General features: G+C 43.6%; 1 protein-coding gene across 2 annotated transcripts in view; it reads right to left on the reverse strand.

Moving 5' to 3' along the window:
• NCK2 (NCK adaptor protein 2) overlaps positions 1-13,959 on the reverse strand; it is an 88,615-nt gene extending 74,656 nt beyond the window's left edge. The window contains exons 1-2 of one of the 2 annotated variants that reach the window (XM_049834223.1): positions 13,676-13,959; positions 11,537-11,628 (exon numbers count right to left, since the gene is read on the reverse strand). The gene's annotated coding sequence lies outside the window, so the exon portion shown is untranslated. The remainder of the gene's footprint in view (positions 1-11,536; positions 11,629-13,675) is intronic. The other variant, XM_049834222.1, reaches the window with a different exon arrangement.
• Between the last annotated feature and the right edge of the window lie 6,018 nt (positions 13,960-19,977).

The following is a 19,977-nucleotide window of genomic DNA, read 5'->3' on the forward strand; positions in this document are numbered from 1 at the left end:
ATCTCCAGCCAATACCTGGTTTTTTTAAGTATACTGAGCTTGTGGGTGGGATGAAAAGCTGCTTTCACATGCTACAGCAAAATTTTACTGTGCCCAGCAGACAAATAAAGTGCACTAAATTTCCTGAACATTTTAATATTCATTGCAAGGCAGAATAAAAACAAACAAAAACCCTACAAAATCTGTACTTTACAGAACTTTCTGTATGTTTTGCAGGTTGCATGGAAACCACTTGGTGATGCTGCCAGAACAATCCAAGAACACAAGTCTGTGTTTGACAGGTCCAGACCTACTGCAAAGAAACGAAAATCCCACACGGGAAGCCTAAGCGAGGGAATGACTTCAGTGTGATAGAGGGAGGTATTCCTGGATAATTCAGAAGAAATTTCTTCTTTAATTATTCTTACAAGAAAACATTGGCCATCAGTCTGAAATTCAACTTTTATCATATTCTTAAATCTAGGTCTAGAAAACAGAAAAACAGCTATTGAAGTTACACATACTCTACCATCCTCCCACTGCTATTACTACACTGGCAACAGTAATAGCTGTAACTCTATGTGCCCATATAGGAACACCTATGTAGCTGCGACCCCACGTTTTATCCGTCATCACCCCAGTTACCTCCTGCAAAGACAGTAAGTCAGCGGTAATTGTCTGTACTAAGACTCTCTGAAGTAACTACATAAGGATTGCAAGACAAAGTTTTACAAAATGATGTTAAGAAAGGTTTGATTGTAGTATTAACATTTAATGAATACATTCGTATAGTAATCCTATACAGCAGGTAGATAATTGTCTTCCTGTTAAAATAGGGTTTTAGTCTGTAGGATTTCCTTCCTTTGAAGCAAAAGTGAACAGGCACTGCCAATGACCGGATACTAGTGTAGCTATATCTAGGATAGCAATCTAGGATTTGCTCAAATCCTAACAAACTATCTTAGATGGACAAAAGTATCTACAATAGCAATTCTCACATTGTCACAACTAAAATGCTGAAGAGACCGAAGAACTGATTCTCAACTATACATACACTTCTTTTAATCACAGTTTTCTTCTTCACATATGTGTTTTTCTTGCCAAAGTCCAAAATCTAAGCCTCAGAAAAGTCAACTAAACATATTCGTAAGTGGCTTGAGTGTAACAACTCAGTTGATTAAATATTTGGAAGAGTTCACCTGGTGGCTTTGAAGTGAAGCAGAGGACCAAAGCAGAGCTCTGCAGGTGGTAATATACTCCTTGGGGATCTATCAATAAAACAGTAACAATCTTTTAGCCAAAGCAAAGCCAAAAGATTCAAGATGGGAAATGAAGCTATAAACAGTAAGAACATAAAAGTTTACTTCCTGTACCCAAGGTTAGCAAAGTATTACAACTTTAAGGTACATGCCAGTAAAGCTATTTTCCTTTCTTACTTACAGATTTAGCCTTTAAGGTGTTCTATGTACTTTTTCAAGCTCTTGCTGCATATTTTAATTTTATACTTAAAGATCTTCCTGCATTCCTAGACAATTCTTATTATTTTGCTTTGATGCTTTTTTCCTTGGATGTTTTCCAGATGAAGCTCTAAATTGAAGTTCAGCAGAAAAACGATCAGAGCACTACATTTCAATAACAGAAGCATTGAAAATGTGGCCTTCAGTGTATTAAACTCATTGCTGGAAGCTACATATGAAAATATATTACCCACCTCAGAAAACTCTCCATTGTTATAATTTGGTCATTTCACACACCAGTGATCAATCTCAGCTGAGCACATTCTGTAGGTCCACACATAATGATAAAAAATTAGACGTACCAGAGAAAAATTAAAGCCCTTCCTTGGTGAACAAGTTTATTCACCTAGTGATTTTATATAAAAATCACTTTTCTACTGGTTCCTAGTATGAAGCTAAACAAGCTGAAGATATATAAATTGTTGATTACAAGGGTCAATGACTCAGCAACCTCCATTATGTCCACTTTGCAGCAAAAGCAAAGAATCAACTTTAAAAAACAATCTTAGAAGCATGCCCAAATAAACATTCTTCTTCCAAAAAAGCTACATACACATTCAATACTACTAGCTGTAAATCACACATCCCTTGTCAAACTCTCCTTAAACTCACGATTTCTATTCCCCTACTCACTCTCCTTTACCTACCCTTAGAAATTTAAAAGTTTCAGATTGGCATTGCATATAAAAGACTCAGAATCAGTGGTTGTCACAAATCATATTACACACACATCTGCAAGCCGAAAACCCCAGGCTACGTTTCAGCACAGAAGAACGGAGACTTTTCATAACAGCAATGCTCTGGAGAAGTATTACTAAGAAGAGAATATCCAGCTATTGGGAAACAGAAAAGTTAGATTGCTTCTGCTGTCCCCCAGCTCCCTATCACACCGAGATCCAGCGCAGGACCTCATCACATACTTTGCACTAGGGCAGCTCTCCCATGCTGAAGAGTGGGCAAGCAGGAGGAAGATGCTGCACAGGGAAGAAAAGTACAGTGCTATTTTTATACAATTCATGTTATCCAAAGCCAGCTCACACTGGTAAATCCTACCCCAATTTGGACTACAGTGGTATTCATAAATTAAGTTCAGATTTAATGAGTAATTCCCAAATACCAGGTTGCAGGCATATACGTACGTAAGTAGAAAAAGAAAACATGATATTCAACAGAATAACCGGTAAGGCACCGTGTACTTATTCCCAGCCTGAGCAGATAAAGCAAACAACCTTATTTCATGCGACTACATGCTTAGAATAGTGAGCCAACAAAACAAGAACAAAAACATCTCCATCCAAATCCTATTCACAGCTGTTAATTTAATGGAAAGACTCTTTCAACATGAAAAATACATGAGTAATAGCCTCCACGGCAACTTTAAAGAGCAGACCGTTAGACAAGGGGCTTCATAACGCAGCGACTGGATGCCATTCAGCTACCTGACAGCCTCTAAGTCGCTTGGAAAAAGTGAATTAATAAGACGACATGTATTTCTACGGCAATGACCAGTGCCCCCTGGTACTGCAAAGAGAGCAGAAGGGAGAAGAGGGGAAGGAGGCAGATTCGGATGCTTTGAAAGAGGGATTAGAGCAAGGGGCTGCGTGATTCAAGACAATGTATGATGATCACTCTCACACAGAAGCTGCAGGAACATAAAGACTTCTCCACAGGATGGTTACACACATTCATTTTAGCCTTCCGTAAATTTACAATATTTTAAAACAACTGTACTGAAAATGATACAAAAACAATGTAAAACATTCACTCACAACTTTTCTCTGTGTGAAAATGCTTCTTTTTATTTAGTGAAAGACATTTACTGACTGAAACATGTGGGAGCCCACACCAATACCCTAATGCAATGCCAGAACATAGTCATGGAAGAAGAAAGTTTAAAACAATTATGCAGAAATGTTCTACGCGAGGGTCCACAAGTGTGGATAATCTGTCCTCATTTCAGAAACATCATCAACTGTATTTCTGAACATCACTTTTAACGGCAATATTTCAGGCAAATCTCGCTCATTTTATTCCCAAATGAGCATAATCATGCTAGACAGGATACATGGGGTTTTAGTTTTATCTAATGATTTTTTTTATATTTGCTGAAATATTTCTGCCATATGAATGGATTACAGACAACACAAACACACATCCACTCACAATCAAGGCCATTCCCAATCCTATGTACAAAACACTGCAAATGGAAAAGGAGGAGGAAAAAACCTAAAAAAGCCACAAAGCAGAGGTGATTGCCATCTGCTTAGATAACAAGACAATCAACATATGCGCCAACTAAAGTTCTTCTAGAATGAAGATCAAATATTTAAGACTTTGTAAAATAAAATGGTATTTCCCCAAGAAAATTTAAAGGTGCATCTACACAACCACCAAAACTATGAATTACATTGATACCAGGGGAAAGTATTCTTACTGGGTTTTGATTGTTGATGGGGTTTTGGGGGGTTGGGTTTGTTGGGGTTTTCTTACATCTAGTAGGCACCACAATTTCAGGACGGTGTCAGCAATTTAACCCGCTGAAATCTGCCTGCTTAACACTGGGCACGGTGTCTTGCAAGGTGGACACATCGCTTCCATTCAAAAAGCTGGTCCCAGAAAAACGGGGCAGAAGCCAGCACAAACAAGAGCCGAGGGCTGCTGCCGGGCAGGCAGCAGGCAGGGCAGGCAGGACAGACCAGCAGGGTGGCAGAGGGAGGTCACAGCTGCCTGCTGCCAGCACTGCCCAGGCAGACAGAGCAGGGACTCACCTGCAGGCAGGACGGGCACTGCCTGAGGGTTGGGGCTTGAAAGGCAACACCTGATTTATTCCCCCCCACCTGGCTGGGATGAGAGCCAACCAGGGGACATGATTGGAGCTGTTTGATACCGCATTTCGTTTTCCTGGGTTTTGAGCTGCTCACAGTTTAGAAGCCCTGCCCTGCACTTTTATCAACCCCTCCCCACGTAGCTGTGGAGCATGGGAGACCTGGGGGACACCAGCCCTTCCCTCATCCTTACCAGCTCCTTTGCCAAACACGTTTGGTTCGGTCATTGTAAAACAATTTCTAACCTGCCAAATGCACCTGGAATTAGCAATGCCAAGCTGTTCTCTACACAATCAACAAGAAAAAGGCTGTATGTGCACAAGTTAGTTGATTATTATCTTGCTGATCTATGGTTTATATATACATATGGACTCCTCCCAGGTTTTTCTGTAACTGAAGTGACTTGATAGTACAGCAACAGGTGCTCTACCTCAACCATCAGAAAAATTACCTCCTCTCTAGTGTAACTCCACCTTGGCTCACCTGCATTCACAATTCACTGACATAAGACTCAGGATTACTATCTTTGAAGAATGAAACATTTAAAATTTTACTACCTCCTTAGCAAGCACAGTATAATCTACTGAATACCAAGCTGCTTCTAACGCTGTGTACACTTAGTAATGGTATGCATGCCATTGCTGCAGAAGAGTAAGGCAATGTCCATTAATTCAGATTGCAGTTATGTATGGTATCTTCTTTTAACCACGAGTATGTCACTTATGTTATCTCAAAGGAATCCAAATGACCAACTACTTAACCACTAAAATTATCCATTCAGAAAGAAGAAAAAAATCAAAGAACAGATAAATCACAAGGGCAAGCTGAAATGACTTTTATCGTAGAAGATTGAAACTAAGTCTAGTTGCATCGCTAAACAATTTATTATAGTTAAAATGGGGGGTGGGGGGAAGAGTTTTAAAAATTGTTTATTTCAGTGATCTGCATTAATACACTTATCTTCAAACCTCGATTCCTCCAAAACAGATATTATAACCCTCGATGCATTTAAGAGCTTTTCCTGCATTGCATTTTAATTTTCTGCTTCCATACAGTCTGGTTTTCTGTTTTAAATTCTAGGTTTCCATATTTTAAAATTAAACACCAAACTAAACCATTCCTTGTTTTCCCCCATGACGAACTAACTTCCTTTTTCCATCAACTTAAGCAGGCATTATACGAAGCACTGCCTGATCCATCCCTGTTCTTTAACATCTCAGTATTACCATTCATTAAACAACGCTAAACTACTAGCAGTCCCACTGACACTATGGGACTGCTGATAGAGTAATGTAATACACAATGTATAGGTGTAAAGTCTGTCTGTAAAAGTAAGCTGGCTATGTGACACTGCAGGCAGAAGTTCAACATGCAATTTAACATACATGTCATGACAAGTTAAAGAATGTATAACTAAAAAAGAGTTGACCTGCAATGTAATTGTGGTTCTTGTCTTGAAAAGACATACTTATGGCTCAGCTTCATGTTTCATAAATAAGAGATGTTCGTTCCAATAGGACCACTAGCGGTACTAGGCGCATGCTCGCATTTTCACAGGGCCACAGCAACAGTGGGAAAAGCTGGGATACAAGACAAAGAATGAACATTTTGGCAAAGCCGCAACGTTGCATCTTCCCGACGTTCCAGAGCAGCAAAAGGAATATCTGAGCAAAATAAATATCCAGGATCTCCTGTCAGCAGAACCGGAAAAGATCCTAAAGGAATACAACCATCAGTATTACAAGACAGGACTAACAGCAGAAGACACACATCGCCACAATAACAACATTACAGAGACTTTAATAGTTTTCTGTCATAGGAGGTCTATAACATTTCAGTTCATTACGATTCCCCATGCATCCCTTAAGAGCCTCAGAGCTCAATAAAAATGATGTGTCATATTTTGATACTTGTGCTAAACACAAAGCTTTATTATTACCAGTGTTTAAACCCAATACAATCCACACAGTCCTTACTGAGATATCTGATTAAATTTCTAATATTCATGAACTAGAATTTTAATATTGAATGCTCAAAATGATTTAAGTCTTCTGATGTAACGAAACATAAGTCATTCAGTGTCAAGTGGAAGGCAGATCCTTTATTATAGCATTAATTATTTGGGATATTAGCATTAATTTCTTTCTCTATTTGAATTAAATGGAATTCAAAACAGTGTGAATTTATGAATAGTCCACAATATAATTATTTCTATATTATCCCTGCAGCACTAGCAAAAAGACTGCCTACAGACCTGAAAGTCTAAAGGAAAGAGATTGATCATCAATTTTTCTTTTAATCTTTTTTCTGAAAGACAGGAAAGGTGAAGCTCAATGTTTATATTCTAAATGGCTAACGCTCTTTTTTTGATGTAGAAATATACGTCTATAAATGCCATCTACATATTTTCATATTCAACATGCAATGATTAAAAGGAAAACACATTTAAGCAAGATATACCATAGCCAATTTCTTTTTACAACTGGAACAAAAACATTCTTAATTAAAACCACAAAGCTGCAAAAATACCAGGGACTTTTACAAAATTTCAATACTCGCTGGGAAAAACACTACGTCTTAACTTACATTTCCAAAGTTGCTATGTGCACAGGATTTCAAGGAGTTCTGGTAGAAAGGACTAATTAAAGATACAAACACGGTACCTTTTTTCCAGCAGCTAAATGGTACCAACTTTTAATTAACTTACGTTACAGGTATAGCCAGACAGTACTGCTAACAAAAAATAACTCACAACTATGAATAAATAAATAAATAAATACAACCCCACTCATGTAAAACTGCTGTTTGCAGATCATCCAAGTCAGAGTTACCAGAATGCTAGATACTCAAGGACCATAACCCAGCACAACATTCCCATATAAAACACACAAAAATCAGTATTTACAGGTTTTTATCCAACTTTACAAGACTTCTGCAGTCTGGTTAAACCAGAAACAGCTGTCCAACTGAAATTGCAACTTTACAAATAAACAACAGCCAAGGCTAAAAATAAGCCAAACAAACCATCTGTGCCACTGCCCCTGTTCACAGCCCATCTACACAGGTGTCAGCTCCCATCCCTGCACACAGCAGAACTAGCATGGGGTGTTTGTATCATCACCGACTGATAGCACTAACACAGAATGAAAAATCAGTGAATAAAGCGCTCACTTCCAACCTAAAAAATACTCAACACTTGTCCTTCTGGTTCTGCTGAAGTTCCTACTAAAACCAGTGAAAGCGTCTAAATCATACACACCTTTTAAGTGGCTGGATCAATTCCAAACACCTTTTTTTTTTTCTTCTACCAATCTAGCAAGCAAATTTTCAATCTAAAGTTATCAATTAAATTTTCAACACACACTAAATCTGTTTAAAACAAAACAAACAAAAACCCAAAGGGCACTTGTTTTTCCACCTGAACTCAAAACCAAGAAAAAGCCTGAAGTAAGTTTTGCTAAGCCAGGCGGCAACGTGCATTTGCAGCAGCCCAAGTCTCCTGTGGTGGAATCCAGAATCCTTGACATGTCATCATTCAAGATCTGTCAAATTTGATAACACTCTGTGTGTGTCTGGAGGGACACCATCCATTCAGGGAAATGAATGTGTGATTTGTTGTCATGACAGCTATCAAAATTCAGCCCAAGAACACATCATACAGCCACGTATCTCTCCTTCTGCATTAAAAGGTTGAAAAATACTTTCCTCATCGTCATCCGAAACATCATTAGGGTGTCAACTAAGAAGTCAACTCCCTTGGAACAGTGGTAGCCCAGGTCAGCACTGGGAGCCAAGTCCGACACATAATGGAAGCAGGAGAAAACGAGTGTGATGAATACACTGCTACTGCAATGACAGGAAGGAAAAACCTTGCAGCCGTGCTATGCTGAGGGTGTTCCTATTCCATTAAAACCAAGAGGTCAGTCCGATCGATGCTTGGGACTCCTCTGGTATCAGTGGCACAGTTTGCTAAACAGGAGGCTTAATTTATTGCTGTTCCTTGAATTGTTTTATTAGTTCAGAATGCCCTAAAGAAATTCAGAGTAATACACCAATTTAACTCTCCATACGTAGAGGAAGTTTTAACAGGATTTAGTGCTCCTCTTCTCCCTTAAACCTCTGAAGGGACTACTCATGAACTGCTTTGTTTTACTATATAGTTAACTAAAGACTTAATTGGTATACAAAAAGGATGATTTCAGCCAACTTAAATTTGACAAGATAGACAAGTTAGAAAATTCCAATATATTTAACTTATAGTTTGTGTGCTTAATGAACACCACATTTCCTTTCTAAACCTTCCCACCCTGCAAGCCTCTATTCTCATTTTGAAAGAAAGATTCTAAAACAGTGTTTAATGACTTTTTAAAAATAATATAAATAAGGACAATATAGTTACATCAGGAGATAAATGGACTAGGTTTTTTTTAAAGAGCTTACTTTTATTATCTTAAAAATAAAAAGTTGGGGTTTTTTGGGTTTTGGTTTGGGTTTTTTTCCTAAATGCTGCACTGCTAGCAGAACCCAGAATCTCATCCCAACATAAGCAGAAAAGCACCTGCTTTTGCCAACCCTCCTCCCATTCTCCTGCAGGGTCTGACGGCTCCTCTGTATTCACATGGAGCTGATCCAGTGTAACCCGTAGGGAAAGAGAGCCAAGAGACAGCACTCAGCTAAAAGCAGCTTCTCACACCGTAAGAGGACATGACCCAGTTCACCTGTGTCGGGAAGAGCATTCACAGCCTCTAGCCTCTTGCTAAACTTTGGTACCCACTTCCACACCACTGTCGCTTCTCCTTATTAAGGCTCCCACAAATACTCTGATCATTTCTAGAACTCAGAAACTTCAAATGGCTCAGAAGGCTAAAATCTGCCTTTTTTCGAAAGAAGTAATAATCTGAAGGCCTGCTCAATTATTTTTGGTTATTGATCCATTTTGGCTAAAGAGTCCAGCCCTGACACTGCAAACGCTATCCACATCGCTTCCAAGGACCACAGGTTAGACACCTGCTAGAGCGACAGAAGAAGAAAGCACTCTACCTATCAAAAGAGCACAACCTGCTGAAACACAACAGTAATGAGTTACCATGTAACCATATTTTGGGGGTTGTTTATGGGTTTTTTTAATTAAAAAATCTTCTTGGAAACAATTTTATATTTCATTTGATTTTAAAAAAAAAATTTAAAAAAGGAGGTTGCCTAATAAGTTTACTACTTGATTTTGTAAACGTACTAAATATACCAGTTTTATCTAATAAAATTTCAGGTATACTCTATCTGTGGTGTATCTCACTACCTGTTTTTGCACCTATTTCTACAGTTGTGTGTACTCTGCAGTTAGTAACTTAGATGAGTTGAGGAAAACTAGATCAAGTTTCTCCAGCCTAGACTGAAAACACACCTGTACTGCATTTTATTTTGCATCTGTATTCTATCATGACTGTGAGAGAAGCAACATTTTTGAGAATTCAGATATCTACCAAGAGTCCCAGCATGCTCACCCCACTGTCTGCTTCACAGAATAATCAATATTAGTTACATGTCACCATATTAATACTTGTTAATGAGATCCGGACCAAATCCAGCACAACAAACCTACAGAGGAAAAAAGCCTCTAAGCCACAAAGTTTGTTTCTACAACTTTGAACAAATACTGGCTATACGAGCATACATGAGCTTCCACCCTAACAGATGGTTTTTTTAGCACGAGTATTTCTAAAACTTTACTGACACTGGGTTATTGTGCATAGCTGCAGTAATTTAAAATGCAATGGGTTGCTATTCTCTAATCAAGATTTATTCCTCTGCACCTGCATTCTTAAAATTTACAATACTCATATTAAAGCTTAAAAACATACACTGCCAGGCCACCCCACCGCACACAAAGTTATTTATGCTGGGTTTAAAATATGAACTCACTTCATTAACAGTGAGAAACAAATTCATTTGTTGTGTCACATATATTTAATGGAATATAAGAATGTGTATTTCATATTTCAATGCACTTCCAATTTACTCATTTCATTAGCATTTATGAAACAATTAAGAATCCTTATGATGGGGAAAAAAAGATTACTCCAAGAAAAAAAACAACTCAACACTTGAAAGAATTACTTTACCCACCACTGAACAGAGCAACGGTTTAATTGGGCAGAACACCGACGACTACGTTATTATGAGGAAACTAATGGGCCTAATTGAATCGGCAAGAAAAATTTAAATGGAACTACCTAAAACAGAAATGAGCTTAGGATTCCTGGGCCGACATTCATAAATTTGCAAAGCAAAACAAACAGAAAAGTAATTTTTCAAAAGGTGTAAGTCACCAGGATCTCATGCAGTACCTTTTTCAGAAGACTGAACAATGGTGCATGGGTTAAACGACCAGCACAGGCCTCATTTCTACGCTTTAGGAGGAAGAAACAACATTACTTCCCACATTACAAACACCACCCCGGTTCTCTCTGAAGGTCTTCCACTCCAGGAACTAATAAGGATTCTTGACTTTCACTCTGTGGAAACTATTGTTCTGCAACATTTCTATATACCTAGTAAATACAAGGATAAAGTGTATTGCCTTTAAGTTTATTATTTCAGTAGAAGTAGAAAGCAGCTTTCCTGCAGAGCGCCTCAACTCTCCGCCTCTTCAACAAGCCAGATGACCTACTTCAGGAGAGCAGGGTGTCCAGCGACGAGCACCCAGCACCTTGCCCCGGGTCTGACTAAACTAACCAAAACACGGTAGCATCTGGTTTCACAGCCAGTTTTCAGCCATCTAAAAACTCCTTCAAACACCTCTAATAAATCCCCACCAGCAATCCCCCTTCCTCAAAACACAGAGCAGGGGGGTGGGGGGAATATCCACGGCTTAGAAACCATCGGTCCGATGCAAACGGGAAACATTTTCTAGAACATACGCTTCAGATTCAAAGATGCCTTGGTTTTGATTTCAAACCTGCAGCAAGTAAATTGATACAGCACCTGTCTCCATGAGTCTGGAAGCAGCTTTTATGCTCAAGGAGCATGAAAAACACAGATACTTCGGGTAGTTTCGCTGCTGCTCAAGCCCATGACCAGCAAACAAAGCTATCTGGGCATTGCTTTTTGAGTTGCTACTGTTGTAGCTTCTACCGAGGAAAGCCATGAGCTCTGCAAAGCCAACAGCAACACAAGGTACAAAAAACAAAGGCTGGAAAAGAAGCAGACACCACTGACCTTGTCCCTCTTCTTTAGCTGACAGTAGATGCGAGGTGGCACATAAGAGAGCAAATACCTTTCCTTATGCTCCCACACAGCTAGCCAGGAAACTATAGAAGAGAGGAAGGGGAGATAATAAGTTCCCTTTCCACTGCGGTAAAAAGCCAAAGGCTGAAGTTTTGAATTTATCATATATTCAGTAGCAAGGATGTAATAAAAAGGATCATCCAGACAAATCAAGGAGTAACTCTGCTGTTGGTTTTGGAAAAATACAGCAAAAGAGATTTTGTGGATCATTATACAACAACAGCAATCAGAAATGTCATCTCGTAGAAGTAAAAGGCCAATACAACAGCTAACGTTGCAATGACAGAATGACAGCAATGAGAGTTAACATCATAACGAGTCTGTATCTGTTTCATGGCCTATATAAAAATATTTGCTAATTACAGTCTTGATCTTCTTGGTACAGGTGCCTTCTATCTCTACACTTATTCACTGTTCCCGAAAGTGACATCTTCTGTCAAAGTCTCCAGAAGCAAGTCAGTTACAAAGACAAAGCGATCTGCTTAACTGCTTAGGCTGACTTGGGTCAGACAGAGGATTTCAATTTCCAGAGTTGTGAAATCAGTATTTCTACGAAGCAACAACATTATTTTACTTCAGAAGTTATAATCCTAAAAATGGAAACACAGTACCATTAACATCACCTATGTGGTGCTAACTGCTTCAGGTTCCTAAAAAGCAGTGGCAAAACAAGTACTTTCAAACAGAAATTCTTCATTCGCTCCTACCCAGTGAGCCCTTTCAAATTCCTCCATATTAAGTTACCAGCCTGAACTCCCGATGATACAAACCACGCGTGGTTAGGCCATGAAAATTTGTTTTTACAAAGGCCACTACCGCGCTTCATGAAAGAGAAGTCTGATTCTCCTACGTTGAGCTGCTACAACAGTAGCGGTATGTTCCTCAGAAACAAACATTGCTTCACAGCAAGGGGAAGAAACGCAGTACAGCTGAAGAACGCTTCAAATTCTTGCCGAGGTTCGGTCAGCATTCAAGTTTTAAAGTCACAAAAGAGCAAGACCGTTCCGAGTCAAATGCTACATGAAATTCACGGAATAACCCTGATACATGTAGAGGGCCACACGCACTGTTAAAAAAAACCAACCGTGGGAGACGTTAACATAGGAACCAGAGTCGAGAGGCACTCACGATTAGCCAGTCGCAGGTCAGACCTGAATTACAAACCTGAACCCCGATCTGACAACTTTATCTGGGGTGGGCCACAGCGCCCAGCCTGCCAGCAAGGGGTACCTGTTAGCGTGGGCACATTTTTAATTAAAAACAGGATGAAAACACTTAGAAGCTTAAGTAATTTCCCTGCCAAAACAGCCAGGGATGCGCTTTACCGAACAGTCGGTATGCGAGGTATAATTTTACCTTTATATTTTTATTTTTCTCTTTTTTTTTTTTCTTTGAGCTTTATGTCCTTTACCTACATCAGCCTCGACCCGGGGGGGGGGGGGGGGGCAGACTGCACCGTGCTCCTCCAGAAACCCACACACACACCTTCAGCCCTCGTGAAGTCGGGAAGGGAAAAGAACGAAGAAAACACAGACCCGGGGCTCCCCGGGGGCCGTACCCCGCTGCGACCGCCCGCCCCGCACCGCGGCCGCGCTCCCGCCCGGGAAACTTTCCGGTTGCGCCGCGCTCCGGCCGGGAGGCGCTGCCCGATTTCCCCCGCCTCCGTTCGCCCGACCGAAGCGGGGGGGGGACGACGGGGAAAGCGGGGTGTCCCGACTCGCCCCGCTACCCCCCCACGGGGGGGCAGAACGGCGTGTGGCACAAAGCAGCGGCTGTCACACACACACGCACTCACAAGAGGCAACTCGGGAGGATGAGGAGGAGCCGACCCCGACACCCCCCAACACAACACCCCCCCCCCCCAAAGCTGGACGTGGCACACAAACACCTTCCCCCCCCCCCCCCACGGGGGGCCTCCCCCGCCCCCAGGTGACACCCGCCCTTCCCCCCGCTCCCGGCGGCCCTTCCCCCCCCCCCCCCTCCCTCCTCCGCGGCCGCCACAAGTTTACGGCGGGCCCCGGCCCCGGCCCCCCGCCCCGGCCCCATCCCCGTTCCGCCCGCCGCGCTTACCTCCGGCCGGCCGGCCCGGCGGGGAGCAGAGCGGGGAGGCAGTGGGGAGGCTCCCAGCCCAGGCGGGCTCCGCTTCTTTGTCTCCTCGGCGGCGGCGGCGGCGCTCGCTCGCTCGCTCCCCCCCCCCCTCCGCTTCCCTCTGCCCTTCCCCGGGCGGATGCGGGCCGCGTCCTCCGAGAGGGGCCGGCTGGCTGGCTCCCCCCCCCCCTCCCCTTCCCCTTCCTCCTCCTCCGTTCCTCGCCGGACGCCTCCAAGGCCCCGGCCCTCAGCTCCTCTCCCTGCCTCCCCTCAGCCTTGCTGCGCCCGGCGGCGGCGGCGGCGGCGGCGGCAGCCCCTCCCCCGCCAACCGCCCGCCCCCCCCCCCCCCCCCGCCCTGCCCTTCCTGCCGCTGCCGCTGCCGGGATCGCGCGGGAGGAGCTCCCCGGACTCCCCCTTCTCTTCTCCCCGAAGAGGAGAACCGACGTTCACCCTCTGCCCCAGCGCAGGAAGGCCGAGACGAGCCGGGCTGGGCCGGGCCGGGCGGCTCCTTCCCCTCTGCGGGCCGGGACCGGGGAGCGCCCGCCCTGACTGACTGACTGACACACACACACACACCCCCCCCACCGCCGCCTCCCGTCCCCGTCAAGCCCCGGTTCTCCCGGTAAAGCTTCCCCCACCGGGAGCGGAAGCGCCCGGGGAAAGTACTACCGAAGGCTTAAAGAACCGGGGAAGGGAGAAGCGAACACTTGGGGGCCGGCGGAGGAGCCCCGGAGCGGGGAGAGGAGACCGGGGGACGGAGCCGCCGCCGCCGGGGAACTTCCAGTCATGGCATCAGGGCGCCTCCGCCGCCCATTGGCCGCCGCTCGTGACGTCACGCCGGGGCGCGCGGGGCGGTGGTGGCCCCAGCCCCACAGTGGCGGACGGGGTCGGGGCGGGAATAGAGCGGCCCCGATCTCTCTCTCTCCGTCTCCCTTCTCCCCTCTCCTCTTGCACCCCGAGGCGAAGTTTCAGCCTCAGCGCCCCGCGCATTAACCGCCTTGAGGCGGTAATTGTCATGAAGTGGGGCGCGGTAACGTACCTGCCCAGGTGTCGTTCCCTCAGGAAAAAGCGCCGGAGCGCGCAAATCACCCCGATCCGCCCTTTATCTTACAAAAGAAACGCCTGTCCACGCATACCGGGCTGGTCCCGGCCGCCCCACGAGTGGTGGAAGACGGGTTTCCCCACGGGTGGTGGAAGGCGGCGGGCAGAAGCCCCCCCACACACACACACACGGAGGCCGGGGAAGGGCCGAGGTGCCGGCCGGGCCACCGGCCGCGGGCAGTCACGGTGCCGGGGCACAATCCCTCAGCGGGGGGGACTGTCCCCGGGCTGTGAGGAAAGATCATCGTCCCTCGATTAAGCCGGGGAGTTCAGAGTAAAAAGCGGTGCTGCGGAGAGGGGGGCGGGGGGGGAGCCGCTCTGAAAGGTTCTAAACCCGTTAACCCTTCCCAACATGGCGGCTTCCCAAGAGGGCAGGCTGGCGCCTTTCCCGTGATGGTTCGGGCTCTCCTCAGGACGCGTTTCCCGCCTCGGGAGGCAAGGCTACGCAACATCACCCTTCCCAAATCCGAAATAAAATCGGCAGCCCCGCTGTGTTGTTTTCTCTGACCAAGCTAAAAAGCAGCAGGGAGAACTTTGGACAAAGACTTTCAACTCTTTAAATGTAATGATTGAAAAATGCAGGCTTGGAGATGGTTCCACGCTCCTACTTGGAATAGTTTAGAAATCCTCAAATAACTCCCTCTTCCCTTTGTTAACTTTTACTAATTCTTGCAGCGTTTAATTGATGGTTTGGGAAGCCCCAAGCGCCTTTCACGTGGCTGTGAGATAAACCTGAAAGGAAAATGCAGCCGCTGCTTTCTTCCAAGAAAGACTTTGCGTGCACCTCAGGGAGGAACGGAAAGCCCCTTTCCTTTCCAGGCTTTTCATGCACGCATTTGACTTCGATTCAGGGAGGTGTTAATCTTCCTTTTGAAACAATAATCTGACCCTGCTTTTTGAGAGCTGGAAAATATTTGGGGTCCCTGCCGCCTCCGCCTCACCAGGCGGTCAGGCCTCACTCCAGCCTGCAGAGAGTTAGGCTGAATTTAAATGGGATCGGTCATCCAAGGACTTTCAGATAGAAGTCTCTGTTGTTCCTGGAACAAAATGCACCATGGGAGCGATAAAGGAGAGGTGAATTATCCCTGCTCTCTTTTGCATGTATAATACACAGTTAGGTTTCAGTCTCAGGTTTGTCCCTTCTTATCACACCCTTGCTAATGCCGTCCTACAGAAACCTTCTTCCACTTCGTTGTTTCCCCTACGCTGGTGTTGAGTTGAGGATGTCCAGGGGAAGATGACGTGACCCTGCAAGGTTTCCAGGCTAAATTAGACCTCCGAAATTGTTCGGCACTGTAAGACGCCGAGTGAGCAGTAGATCTAAAAGCTTTCCAGGTATCTGAAAAAAAAAAAAATGATAAAGTACACCTAGCTTTAGCAGATTAATGCTAATAGGATTTACAGAAGAAGAATGTTTTAGGGAGGGATTTGGATGAATACATTGTCTTCAGGCAAAGGACTAATTTAAGGACTCTGAAGCATACCGTTGTTAAATATATTTAATTACATTAAGAAATGATCCATTAAAGCTGTTTTTTTCCAAACTGTGGCTTAAGATGAACGGAAGACACTGTAGAAAGGATTTGCAAGAGTATGTTGAAGGGTGTTTTAACTGCCTGTCTGCTGAACGGATCCTTATGTTTCACCAGCAAAAAACCCCACGTTGTTGCCCTGAGTATATTTCAAAATGTTGAGCCTACTGAAATATTAATGTACACTTTTTAAAATGTCGTAATTAGCTGTTATCTCTGGAATAACTGTTACTAAGAAGAGCTGGCTGCTTGTGATTTGAGTGAGAATTGCATTCTAAATATGAGAAGATGATAAATTTGAGGGAATCTGCACAGAAGTGAAAGCGGTACATGATGTGGCGGGCACACTATTTTGTATAAAGAAAGTAAATATGCAAAGCATGCACTTTTGCATATGCATAACAGCATTGCAGTCCTTAGAAAATATATATGCAGGAGAGAAGAGCATGAATATTTCTCCCAGCCTAAGGCTGTAACCGTATAGTAAAAATAAAAGAAAAAATGGTTAAGCAATAGAAAGATTCCCCTTCATCTTTGGCAAAGAAACATCCTGCCTCATGCTGCTGCTTCGAACAGGGTTACAGGCAAATAACAAACCCAAAGGTTGTGTGACCGACCTGTTTCGCGATTACGTCATGGCAGTCAATTCATCTTGGCATTCGTATCTTGCACAAGAGGCTAAAAAATCATATTGTGTCTTACGGCTTGGATTTCTTCATTTTTCTTCACCTTTCTTTTTTTTTATGATTACCCATTTTCTGTCCCCTATGCAATGCTGCTTGTGCTTTACCACCCGCCCAGCAGAGAGGTGGCTTCCTCGGGATGGGCACGCATCCGTAATCTCCGCCACGGATCCCAGCCATGCAGATCCAAACCACGCTAGTGTATTTGCACCCTGTTGTGGTGAGGAGACAACTGCCACCTCCCAGGTGGGACTCCATCCACCTTCTGTGCAAATACCTGATCCTTTTTCCAGGTGCATCAGGTTTTCTCACCAGTTGCTCTGTCTAGAGTACGAGCTAATACCCACTCCTGTAGGCCACTGGGAGATATTTCAGAGGGGATGTGAGAAGGAGGGACTGGAAAGTTTTTTTTAAATCTGGAAAACGGCATTTTCCAGTTCAGAGGTGGACAGCAAAGATGTTTGGTCACCCTGTGTTAGTCCATGAGGGAGAAAATACACCTAAATCTGAATTAACCTGTTTTAAAAATCACTACTACTGCTTTTCAAAACTGCCTTTTAAAGGCCTTGATGTTGTAATAAACTCCATTTATACGCCTGGGGTTGTAATACTGTGTCACTAACAGATGGAGAGGTGAAGAAACACTGGGTACTCTGGAAAAAAAAAAGGTGATTTTTAATTCTCTCTAATCTGAAAAAGATGTTCATTTTAATAACACCTTTCAGAAAACTTCCCAGCTTTCTATTCAGTTAATTTTAAAATGTTGAAAGCAGTGTCAGTGTCTTTTCTCTAAAAAAAAAACCCAAACACCTCCTTAAAGGGCTTCCATCACTACACATCATCTAGTTTCTGCTTAAAGCATATGCTCGGTTCCCATGTAGATGAAGGGGAATTACATGACCGCTACCAGGGGAGAACAGATCCCAAATACTCAATTAGTTACTGCTGAGTCACTTAAGTATATTTGCACAATGATTCTAATTCAGCCTGACGGTAACGCAGCTGCTTTTCTCACTTGCTGCATGGCTGCTGCATCTTCAATGACATTTACGAAAAATGTTGAGGGGGAAGAACGTGTCCTTAGAGCTCAAAATACATCCAAATTCTTCTCTTCAATGGACCAAAGCTACCCAAAGGTGCTGTAAAACTGCAAGCTAAATCTATCAGCAGATCACATTTTATTATGACAAATTCTATCGTTATCTTTTGTAGACAGTTGCTAAGATTCAAAGTATTTATGTAAGGAAAACAAACTGGTGTTTTGGGCTTTGGAAATGTCAGGGCCCTTGATTCTCCTGTTTATTTAAAAGTGAAAGTGTGCTGAGGGACATCTTTTGAACTCTATTCAAAGGTTAAAACTGATCTTTCATACAGTTTTGAAATTCAAAATATTGCTGCTAAATGCCTTGGCTCTGCAGCATAGTCTCCATTTTGCATTTAAGTACCCAGTCCTGCCCAGAGCTGGCCATTCTGCGCACCGCAGAGACCTGGACATCGCATCTTCCAGCCATGGGATGCAGCCATCTCAAGGGAGGAGCACAACACCCCGACACGTGGCAGGGCCGTGGAAGAGTTCAGAGCAAGCGGCACAGGATAGAGTGTCCCACTGCCAGGGTAGGTTATGTTGGCAAAATCTAGTTCCCCACACTGGACTTTGCTCAGGACTGCAAGCTGATACTTCCTTCTCATGCAGGGAGAGGCAACAGAAGAGAGACAGAAGAAGTTATCTCTTACTTGGAGATCCAGTAGGCTGCATGACCGATTTATGGATTGCATAAGCCCAGGGACCGGTCTTTTCTTTGCTTGGAAGGAGCATTTTTCAAGTGTATGGGTTTGTTTATCTCTACTGATGGAGGGAAACTCAACCCGGTGGGCCCTCAACCTGGTTAAGCTCCATGGCAGCTTCCTTGGGGACCCACCAGCCGCAATCTTGCAGCATCTGCGTGCATGGGCAGGACTTCTTCTCTGCCCCATCCCAGCTTGGCATGGCAGCCACGACCTGGGGAGGTGGGCAAAGAGAGTTGCTGCAGATCCATAGTTACGTGGTGGACCCTGTCAACCCAAGCGTCTGTGCAAACGGAGCAGGAGGTCGCTGGAACTGATTTGGGCCAAGAGGTTGGAAAAGCAGCTGCAGGTTGTGAGTGAAGGCAATGCAACAATCCTATAACGTGAGGCTGACTTGGGTTTATGTTCCTACTCAGCTCTGCACTATGTGTCTACAGCCTTAAATTACCAACTTCATAGGTGAGAGGCAACTTCATCCTTAAGAGCTCTAGCTGGTGTCAGAGTTTCACAAGCTAACAATACTGTAGTTGACTACAGAGAAGGAAACAAATGCTCCTTATTAGCCTTTCCATTTCCTTTCTAATAACTGATGACTAATTGTAGGCCCTGCCTTTGAAAACCGTATTGCTAATTATTATAGCATTGTCATTGTTGCACAAAATATTTGTTATCTCTCAGAGCACCGATTCCAAGAAGCATAAGGCTATGTGAGAAGCTCAACCTTCAAACAATGTTTTCATCCTTCATGACTGCCAGGGAAAGGCTGGAAGCCTGATCCCTGTGAACTTAGAAACCTGTAGATAAAAGAAAAATCAATGTGCTTTTAAATCAGAATTTGACATTAGTTCCATGATTGGTGTCCTGATTGAGTTTTTGAAGGTTTGAGGTTAGCGATTCTGAATTAGGTCAGATGCTGTAAGTAGTTTTTTGCTATTATATACTGGCATGAGGTTTACCTTCATGCAACATTTCATATTTGAATAGGGAATGCAGACTGTTGCAATCAGTACACAAGGTTTTAGTCTACAGTCTACACAGATGTACAATCCACACAGAACAAACATCATCTACAATCTACATGGGTCATGGCCAAATCTGCTTTGTCTGGTTCAGAAAATACGAAAGTGTAGTCTGTATTTTGCCTTTCAATCTGGAATTAAAAGACAAAAAAGACTGTAACAGT

The sequence above is a fragment of the Accipiter gentilis genome, chromosome 31 (assembly GCF_929443795.1).
Source record: "Accipiter gentilis chromosome 31, bAccGen1.1, whole genome shotgun sequence".
NCBI lineage: Eukaryota > Metazoa > Chordata > Aves > Accipitriformes > Accipitridae > Astur > Astur gentilis.